General features: G+C 48.2%; 1 long non-coding RNA gene across 1 annotated transcript in view; it reads left to right on the forward strand.

The window, feature by feature from the left end:
* The first annotated feature begins 8723 nt into the window (after positions 1 to 8723).
* The window catches only part of LOC102383815, an 8957-nt gene continuing 7123 nt past the window's right edge, over positions 8724 to 10557 (forward strand). Inside the window, exon 1 of the long non-coding RNA XR_324814.1 lies at positions 8724 to 8794. This is a non-coding gene — a long non-coding RNA (uncharacterized LOC102383815). The remainder of the gene's footprint in view (positions 8795 to 10557) is intronic.

The following is a 10557-nucleotide window of genomic DNA, read 5'->3' on the forward strand; positions in this document are numbered from 1 at the left end:
TCCCCACACCAGCAGGAAGGGTGAGTGCAGGGGTTTTGCTCAGGTTTTTTTTTCTTAAAGGGCCAGAGCCACTGTGGGCAGGACAGCCATGGCAGGGCTTGGTCAGCAAGGGGGGTCAGGGGGCTCATGCAGAGCCCCCCACACAGTGTGGTGCAGTGGGGGTCAGTGGGGATCGCCCCCTGCTGCCCAGCAGCACCTGAGTTGGGGCTTTATTTTTTCAAAGTGCTGGGAGCTGGGCGGGCAGGGCAGCCATTGGTGGGCTGGGAGAGCGGGCAGGGGATGGGCCTGAGTGATTCGGAGATTTGGCCAAATTGAATCAGGACAGTGATTTGAATCACCGAATTGAATCACTGTCCCCCAGATCAGCCAAATCCAAAGCGAATACTAGCCGCTTTTCACAGGTCTAGTAATTTCTGAATATTGAGATGTAATCAGTCAGATCCAGACTGGAACCTAAAGGCCTTTCTTCACCTGAATTAATGGAAATATATTACCCCTTACATGGACAACATGTACCCTTAGACTGTTTGAGACCAGAGAATGGCCAAGAAAGAAGAGGAAAGAATCTAAATTGATTTTCTCCAGCAAAATGCATGCAAGGAACAAGCAGCAGAGAAAAGTTTTTATTTCCATTCATCCTATCTCAAGTGAACTATTCAGGTCCCTTCTGACCCCTAACTACTATGAAACTATGAAATGTCAGCTTAGGCTGCACCAGCTTTGAAACAGCTTCCTGTCATTTGTGGGGTGGGAAAGATAGTGGTAGAATTTGTATAATTTTTTCAGCCACTACCTTTTTTTTTGGATTGACACGAAGCAAAATTCAGGCTGAGTGAAATATGTGGCTAATTTATATACATTTTAACAAAGTATCTCTTTGCACAGAATGCTAAAAAAAGAAAATTAATTTTCACAAAAATCCTTTTCATTTTTTCATTTTGAAACAACTCTTCTCTTTGACTTTAAATTTTATTTTAAAGAATAAAAAATAAAACAAAGCTCAAAGTAAAATTAAATGTTTAATTTCAGGCCTTAACATTTGGTTCAGTGAAAATTCCTCATTTTCAGTTGACCCAAAACACATTTTGTTTTCCAGCCTTCTAATGAATAGGGACATCAGTTATTCACACAGCTCCAGCAGTATTTAGTTTCAGCAGCTGAGGAGAGGACATGGGGGGACTAAAATCAGGTTCAGGATCTGGAGGATGACCTCTGCTCAGGGCAGTTACTTGTAGAATTGCTGGTGTCCGTGGCAGCTAGGACACAATTGGGTCACTTTAGGAAGCAGAGTGGAAAGTCTGACATGAAGAACTGTCATTTAGAAATGGGGTCAAAATCATTTGTTAGAAGTGCTTCATTTGTCACACCAGGATCAAATACTGTGGCAGGCCTCACTGTTGACATATGCCAGGTACAATCACAAGAAAGCGCAAACTCTTACTTTTTGGATCAGGATATGTTTCCCATCTTCTTTGCATTCACTTATTACTGGTGTAAGTGACTCCACAAAGTATGAAGAAACTAGGGTTCTGACCTAAAGATACTGATTATCTTCTGCTGTTGTCTGGCGTACCCTCCACTGGCTTCAGTGGAGATATTCCTAAATTAATATGGGAGTAAATGACAAGGTAGTCAAGTCTGTGATGCCCTACCTTTCCTCAGGAAGCTTGCCTGATCCATGACCAATGCTTGAAATTTGAAACTTGATCTAGGCAAGGTATCATTTCTGTTACAGCTTCACAGAAAGAACCACTGTGGTTTTATATCCTGAGTCACAAAGGCTATAGTAGAAAAGGACATACTTTTACTTAAAAAAATGTAAAGTGATGCAGAATCTACCACAACTGTTGCCAGATTTTTTCAACAGCCAATTACTGTCATTGTTAAAATGTTCTATTTCTAGTTTGAATTTGCCTAGTTTCATCTTTCAACAACTTAAATTTTTAGGCCTCTGACTGCCAAACCAAAGAACTCTGAAGACAACTTCCTATTTCTGGTGTACATACTGTGGTCAACTCATCTTTTAACATTTCCTTTGACAAACCAAACAGATTGAGCCCCTGGAGCCTTCCACCATGAAGCTTGATCTCCAGTACTCACTCATATGGTTATCTGAATCCTCGCCAATTTATCAACATCTGTCTTTCATTGTAGCCACCAGCCAGGTCACAGGTGGCTTTAAGACCGGCATCTACGTGTGTAGGCATTACCGCGCAGTAACGCTGTGTGTGCTCCATCTTGGGAGTAAAATTACTCCCAAATCGGAGCACACACACACAGTGTTACTGTGCAGTAAGGCATCTACATGTGCCTTACTGTGAGTAACTAAGTAGGAGTAAATTTGCTACCTGCGTGACGCAGGTAGCAAATTTATGCCCAACTCAGCGTAAATCGCCATAGTTACTGTGCAGTACAGGTGCATACATGTAGACACGTGCCTGTACTGTGCAGTAACTTTTGGTTACTGCATAGTAACTTAAGTCACTGAACAGTAACTCTGCACATGTAGACACACCCAGTATTCCAGTGCAGTCACATCAGTACTGAAGGGCCTCCTATTATCTCCTCCAAGTACAGCAATGTGATTTTGCCAAATCATTTGATGAAAACACATAGGAAGTCATTCTTGGCAATTGCTCTTCAGCTCTGGAACTCCTTTCCCCCCAGTGCCCACCAGACCTGAGCCTGGACATCTTCTGGTAGTGCTATAAGACATTCTTATCTGGGTGGGCATTTTGCAAGCAAAGCTAAGCAGGGATACTGTTTTTTTGGTGGGGAAGGATGTATTTTATATTTTAATGCTCTACATGCTTTTATGAGTATTTTTTCCTTGTCTTGTTCTCTTCTCCATTTTCTTGTTTTAAGTGTTTTTGTTCTCTTACTGTAAGCTACCCTGAGCCTTTGTTGGGAAGAGTGGCATATATATCTAAAAAATAAATATACAGATAGCTATTTCTAGTCAGTATTTCCCTACTTATATATCTAAGTACTGCATTGGCTCTTTGGCCATCAGATTGCATTGCGATCTCAAGTTCATCTGATTATCCTTGATGACCCCAAGTCTTTTTCAGAAAAACTGCTATGTAGATAGTGTGCTCTATCCTTAAATATGACCTGCATTCTTTTTTTTAGAGGTATTACTGTATTTGGCCATGTTGAAAGGCATATTGTTTCCTTGCTCTTAGCTTCCTGAGCAATTCAGATAACTCTGGGTCTGCAGCCTATCTACTTTATTATTTACCAGTCCTCTAATCATGGTGCCAGCTTAAAACTTGATCAGTAGGGAATTTGTTAAACCCAACTTGCTGCATACTTCCCAGCAGTCTGGTAACTGTGACTGCCTGAGGTTACTTCTGCTCACTAAATGACAAGGTTAATCTAGTTTACAATACATCACTGGAAAAAATGTTGTTGACTCAACACTTGCAGAAAATGAAAACAAGAAAATAGCAGTACATTGGGGCTTGAGTCGGAGCACACGTGCCAACAGCACACGTGTACCCAATTGACTTACCGGGCAGCAAAGGCAACAACAGCAGCAGTGGAGCAGTGAGAAAGGTAAGAGGGGCAGAGGCCAGCATGGCTGAAGAGGATCCAGAGGGGAAGCCCCCCGGAGCCTCTTAGCTGAGAAGTCCGGGAGCCGTGCTCCCGAGCCGTGCACTAACAGACCGCGCAAACAGGCACGCTCTGTAGGGGTGCACCCGTGTTTGCGCCGGTGTTAGCGCAGGGCGGAGAGCAGGGAGGGCCAGTGACTCTCCAGGGGAGAGAACGTGTGGGGAGCTTGATGGGGGTGGTAACTCGGAGAGCAGCCAGGGACCCTGCCCTGATGCTGCCCACTTCCTGGGGAGCCTCTGAGGCCTCCACCCAGATGGAGCCTTGGACCGGGGCAGTGGCACCTGGGCACCCTGCATGCAGGGTTTGCCTGGCAGGTTCTCAGAAGCCTGGGGGCCAGGGGGAGGCCAGGGGTCCCCCTGCCTGTCCCACACGTGCCAAGGTTGAGGCACTGGAGGGGCATGTAGCGGTACTCCAGGCAGAGGTGAGCAGGCTGAGGGGGATCAGGGCAATTGAGGAGGAGATTAATGGGTACTTCCTTTCTCTGCAGAGCCAGACACCAGGCAGAGGAGCAGACTGCAGAAGTCCCAAAGCTGATACGGAAGGATGGACGACCGTCACCTCCCGGGGCAAGCCGCTCACTGCAGAAATGGATCCACTGGTGCAGTTAGGGAACAGATATGAAGCCCTGGCTGCAATGGAGGAGAGTGCAGTGGAGGAAGCGGCACAGGAAGTATCCCAATCCATCTTCATGCAAGCTGAGGACCAGACAAGCTACCGGAGGAAGAGGAGGTGGGTCATCGTAGTGGGCGATTCCCTACTGAGAGGAGCAGAGGGAAACATCTGCCACCCAGATCCCATGGCGCGTAAGGTGTGTTGCCTGCCGGGGCCAAGATCCAGGATGTCACGACAAGGATTCCTGATCTGGTCCGGCCCTCAGACTACTATCCCATGGTCCTCATTCATGTGGGAACCAGTGACGTGGCTAGGAGTAGTCCTGACCGTGTCATGGGCAACTACAGGGCTCTGGGGGCCAGGCTTAGAGAGACAGGGGCACAGGTGGTCTTCTCGTCCATCCTCCCGGTCAGAGGTCGCAGTAGGCACCACAGCACCTGCATCAGAGAGGTCAACCTGCGGCTCAGGAGTTGGTGCCATGGTGCAGGATTTGGCTTCCTGGACCACGACCCACACTTCCTGGCAGGGGACTTCCTGGGGCGTGATGGACTTCACCTCTCAGCGAAAGGTAAAAGTCTTTTCTCCAACAGGTTGGCTGATCTCCTAGGTCGGGCTTTAAACTAGCTCAGATGGGGGACGGAGAGGAAGAAGAAAGAGAACATCAGGAACCTACAATCCAAGGGACAGCCAGCAGTACAGCACAGGTGAGAAATAAGCAGGTAAGCAATAGGGGGCCCATTGGGCATCAGAGCTGGGGGGCAACAAAGGCACCAGTCACAGGGCTCAAGTGCCTATACACCAACGCTAGGAGCATGGGGAACAAGCAGGATGAATTAGCACTCCTGCTTGCAGAAAACACTTATGACTTAATGGGGCTAACTGAAACCTGGTGGGACTCTACCCATGACTGGGCAGTACACATTGAGGGCTATAAGCTGTACAGAAAGGAGTGGGGGGGAGAGGGGGAGGGGTTGCACTCTATGTCAAGGAGTGTTATACATCAACCCTTATCAAAATGGATTCGGAGGAGGAGAAAGTAGAAGGATTGTGGGTTAGGATCCATGGAGGACAAGGGGAAAGAGATTTGGGGGTAGGGGCCTGTTACAGACCCCCACACCAAGGAGAAGTACTAGATTTGGAACTCCTGAGGCAGCTCTTGGAGACCATAAAGGCTAGGGAGGCGGTAGTCATGGGGGACCTAAACTACCCAGACATCTGCTGGGAGATGCAGACAGCAAATCCCCACCATTCACACAGGTTCCTATCTTGTGTACAGGACCTCCACCTGACACAGGAGGTACATATTCCCACTAGGGGGAATGCCTCACTAGACCTGGTATTGGCAACAGGGGATGACATGGTAGGAGACCTACAGATCAGTGGTCACCTGGGGGGACAGTGAGCACCAAATAATAGAATTCGTCATAAGGTGTAGAGTGGGTAAGGTAACTAGTAGGGCGGAAGTGCTAGACTTAAGGAAGGCTGACTTCAGTGAACTCAGGCATTTAGTCTATGACACTGCAGAGTAAGAGATTTAGCAAGATGGGAGCCCAGGAAGGGTGGCTGTGCCTTAAGGAAACTATCCTTTGGGCACAGAGGAAGATGATCCAAATGCGGAGCAAAGCGGGGAAAGGGGCCAAGAGGCTTCCCTGGCTGACCAGAGAAACCCAGAGCAGCCTAAGGGCAAAATTGGGGGTATATAAGCAGTGGAAACAGGGAGGGATTACTAAAGAGGAGTATACCTCCTCAGCTCGCAGTTGTAGGGAGACAGTTAGAAAGGCCAAATTTACCATGGAGATGAGGATGGCATCCCAAGTTAAGGATAACAAAAAATTGTTTTTCAGATATATAGGGAGGAAAAGAAAGGCCCAGGGAGGAATAGGACAGCTACTGAATGGACAAGAGAAATTGGTGACAGACGAGGGGGACAAGGCTGAACTCCTCAATGAGTTCTTTGCTTCAGTGTTCCTAAACGAGGGGCAAGACAAGTCTCACAATGCGATTGTAGAGAGACAACAGCAGGGCACCAGACTACCAAGCGTTGACCCTGAGATGTTGCAGAGTCACTTGGAAGGACTGGATGCATTTAAGTCAGCAGGCCTGGATGAGCTCCATCCAAGGGTACTGAAGGCACTGGCTGATGTCATTGCACAGCCACTGGCAAGAATATTTGAACACACGTGGTGCCCAGGCCAGGTCCCGGAGGACTGGAAAAGGGCCAGTGTGGTCTCTATTTTCGAGAAGGGGAGGAAGGAGGATCCAGGCAACTACAGGCCAGTCACTCTTACCTTCATCCTTGGCAAAGTCTTTGAAAAGATTATTACAGCTCATATATGTGAGAGCCCAGCAGGAAAAAATTATGCTGAGGGGAAAACAGCATGGGTTTGTAGCAGGTAGATCATGCCTGACTAATCTAGTCTCTTTTTATAACCAGGTTACAAAACACCTGGATGCAGGAATAGCGGTTGACATCATCTACTTAGACTTCAGGAAGGCCTTCGATACGGTATCCCACCCCATACTGGTGAACAAGTTAAGAGGCTGTGACTTGGATGATTACACAGTTCGGTGGATGGCAAATTGGCTAGGGGGTCAAACCCAGAGAGTGGTGGTAGATGGGTCGGTATCCACCTGGAAGGACATGGGCAGTGGGGTCCCGCAGGGCTCGGTCCTTGGACTGATACTCTTCAATGTCTTCATCAGTGACTTGGACGAGGGAGTGAAGTGTACTCTGTCCAAGTTTGCGGATGACACAAAGCTATGGGGAGAAGTGGACACACCAGAGGGCAGGGAACAGCTGCAAGCAGACCTGGACAGGTTGGACAAGTGGGCAGAAAACAACAGAATGCAATTCAACAAGGAGAAATGCAAAGTGCTGCACCTAGGGAGGAAAAATGTCCAGCACACCTACTGCCTAGGGAATGACCTCCTTAGTAGCACAGAAGCAGAAAGGGATCTTGGAGTCCTAGTGGACTCCAAGATGAATATGAGTCGTCAGTGTGATGAAGTCATCAAAATCATGCATAAGCAGGTGCATGACAAAGAGAACCAAGGAGGTGATACTTCCCCTCTATCGGGCACTGGTCCGACCGCAGTTGGAGTACTGCGTGCAGTTTTGGGCGCCGCACTTCAAGAGGGATGTGGATAACCTGGAGAGGGTCCAGAGAAGGGCCACTCGTATGGTTAAGTGCTTGCAGGCCAAGCCCTATGAGGAGAGACTAGGGCACCTGGACCTTTTCAGCCTCTGCAAGAGAAGGCTGAGAGGCGACCTTGTGGCTGCCTATAAGTTCATCATGGGGGCACAGAAGGGAATTGGTGAGGCTCTGCTCACCAAGGCGCCCCTGGGGGTTACAAGAAATACTGGCCATAAGCTAGCAGAGAGCAGATTTAGACTGGACATTAGGAAGAACTTCTTCACAGTTCGAGTGGCCAAAGTCTGGAACGGGCTCCTAAGGGAGGTGGTGCTCTCCCCTACCCTGGGGGTCTTCAAGAGGAGGTTAGATAGGCATCTAGCTGGGGTAATCTGAACACAGCCCTCTTTCCTGCATATGCAGGGGGTCGGATTTGATGATCTATTGCGATCCCTTCTGACCCTAACATCTATGAATCTATGAATCTATGAATTTCAAAATACTGGGTAATATCCTTAGAAGCTCCATTGAATCTATTCTGATTTACTGAATATCATACCACTGTAGGTAAGAGGATACTCCCCAACCTTAATTATTGCTAAAACTCATTATGTATAGCCCTTGGTTGTGAAGTCTGAGTGGAGAGGGCTCTAGTTAGCCCTAAGAGTAAAAACAGAATTTTCTAAGAGTAAAAACTGAATTTTGAGTTAAATCAGTGATTTTAATCAGATTTTGCAGGTGTAGCATGTTTATCACAATTAAGGCAGAATGCTAGTTTCCAAGTACATTTGAGCCATCTAGTAAGTTCTTCAGCAAAAATGTTCTCTCCACTATTGCAGGAAGGAGAACTGTCATCTAATTCATACATTTACTTTTCAACCACTGTAAGAGATGAAATCTTAAAAAAGATCACAGGTACCACTGATTTACTCTTGAGAAGACCTAAGGGCTTGAGGGCCTTCTGAAGCAGCAGCAGGGCCAAGTTGGCCGCTTGGGGCCTGGCCAGCAGCCAGAGTTTGCTCTGGTTGGCCAGGCTCCCTTTCTGGCAGCACATGCTGCTTCCATGTGTGCTGCGCCACTTTTTTTTGACCCTGGAAGCATCAGGTTCATTGTTGTATGGGTCGTTGTCATTGTCGCAGGGCACTAAGGTGCCTGGTCCTTTAAGGGCTGAAACTGCCTAGGGAGAGAGCCCTAGCAGTCAGTCAGGAACCCCTCAGCTGCAAGTTACCATGGCAGCAGGAAGGAAGGAAGGAATTAGCCCACACCTGCCAGCGCCCCATCTGCAGGCAGTCAGGTGACCAGAAGAGGCAGGGCCTGGAGCATATGTAAACCCCAGGGCTGGGACCAGAGAGTCAGTTCTGTGCTAGTAGCCAAGGGGGAGGGCGCTCTCCTAGAGGAAGTTAAGTGAAGAGGCTTGGCTGCCCATTTGGCTTCTGGTAAGACTGAGGGGCTTCAGGAGCTTAACAAATATCCTGGCCTACAAGGCACATAGTGCTGGGGGGGAAGGGTGATTCTTTTAAAGGGACAGAGCACACCTTGAGCTGCTTGCATTATGTTTTAGCCCAAAATTGTATTTTGATTTCTGTTTATAAACCGGTGGATTGGGCTGATGGTATTGGGGAAGGAGGAGGCCTCATTGTGGGGCCCACTGCAGTGTGGGGACCCTAGCACCAGTGTGAGCGTGGTGACAAAGGGGGTGAGCAGACCCCAGTGCCGGGGGCACCGAGAGAGAGAGAGAAGGCTGTGGAGAGCCCAGTGATGACCAAAGGCCAAGTTAAAGTAAGGCCTCAGAGGGACACTGTGTGAATGCCATCTGTGAGGCTTGAGGCGTGGTAAAGGGGCAGTTTGGAGCCATGCATCTAGCCCATAAGGCTGAGGGTGTCCTGAGAGGCATCCATTTTGGAGCAGGACCCAAAAGGGGTCCGAGAACCCACAGGGTTCAGTGGGATCCATCAGGACCGTGTCCAAAAAATATAAACTTGAGGGCAGCCTCCCCATCTATTACAGGTACAGCAAGACGTGGCAGAAGAGAGAGGGTGCCCATTGGGCAGGACTGGCATGGTCAAGGAGACCTAGAGGTATCACGGCCATCCCTGGGGACCCCCATTCCATGACAGTCATCAGAAATCAAGAACAAAAAAAACTGCAATTCCTTTTTGACCTCTTTCCAGAATCAGGAAATACCACCTGGCTAGGGACAGACATTCAAAAAGCCTGAGCCTAGATTGATTCAATCTTTGAAGGTTAGTCTAACCTGGCTAGGTTGGTCTGGTTTGCAACTGCACAGGCATTCCCTCTGGACTGAGGAAGTGCTGGAACATACCTGCAGTGGCTCAGGCTAAAAGCTGGGGTGCACTAGAGCATCCCTCCTTTCTCTTCCACTATGCTGAGCTGAGGGAGGTATGGCCAGGCCCCAGCAGGATGCTCTGAATAGGGAGGGGTGTTAACCCCCACCCTGCCTGCACCACCCCAGGCTTTTTCTCACTCGCTGCTCAAGGGGTGGGAGTGTTCCCAGCCCCAGGTTAGCACTCCGAGGCAAAGGAGATGTGTGCAGTGCATGTATCTGTTGATGATACTGAGCTTTTCAATCTCCCTGTCCCTACTTCTTTATACTGTCTGCAAACCTGACAGGTGAGGGAGTCAACAGGTGGCTGATAACACAGCGTTTATCAGCCCATCAGTAAAACAAAAGCTGCTCTTCTTAAACAGCTCTTTCCAAGGAAGGAACAGAGGGATATCACCAGCTGACCTGCTGATTAGCTCCAAAAAGTCCTAAGCAGACACTGTTCTGTCTGCCTGTTCCAGTGAAATTGGAGAGGGGCAGGGTCATCCCTGTTCTCTGGAGCAGACAGCACAGCACAATCAAACCCAGGGCTGAAAAGCATCTGAGATGCTGGGGGACTCTGCTTTAACTTAAACGAGGAAGGGGCCTGGGACAGACATTGCATAAACTGGTTTGAGCCAAATCAGTTAAGTCTGATACTGCATTCAACCAGGTTTATCTTAAACCAGTTTGGCTTAAACCAGCCATTTTGAAACTGGTTTATGTGCACTGAACTTACCTGTTACAGGTTTAAACCAGTTGCTGATCACTTAAATCAGTTTGTGTAATGTCTGTCCCTAGCCCATCAGTGCAGAACAGGGCATAGGCTTAAAGAATAGAAGCTTGATCCTATAAAACATGAATAACATGAGCAGC

Source organism: Alligator sinensis, unplaced genomic scaffold (genome assembly GCF_000455745.1).
Source record: "Alligator sinensis unplaced genomic scaffold, ASM45574v1 scaffold27_1, whole genome shotgun sequence".
In the NCBI taxonomy this organism is placed as follows: domain Eukaryota; kingdom Metazoa; phylum Chordata; order Crocodylia; family Alligatoridae; genus Alligator; species Alligator sinensis.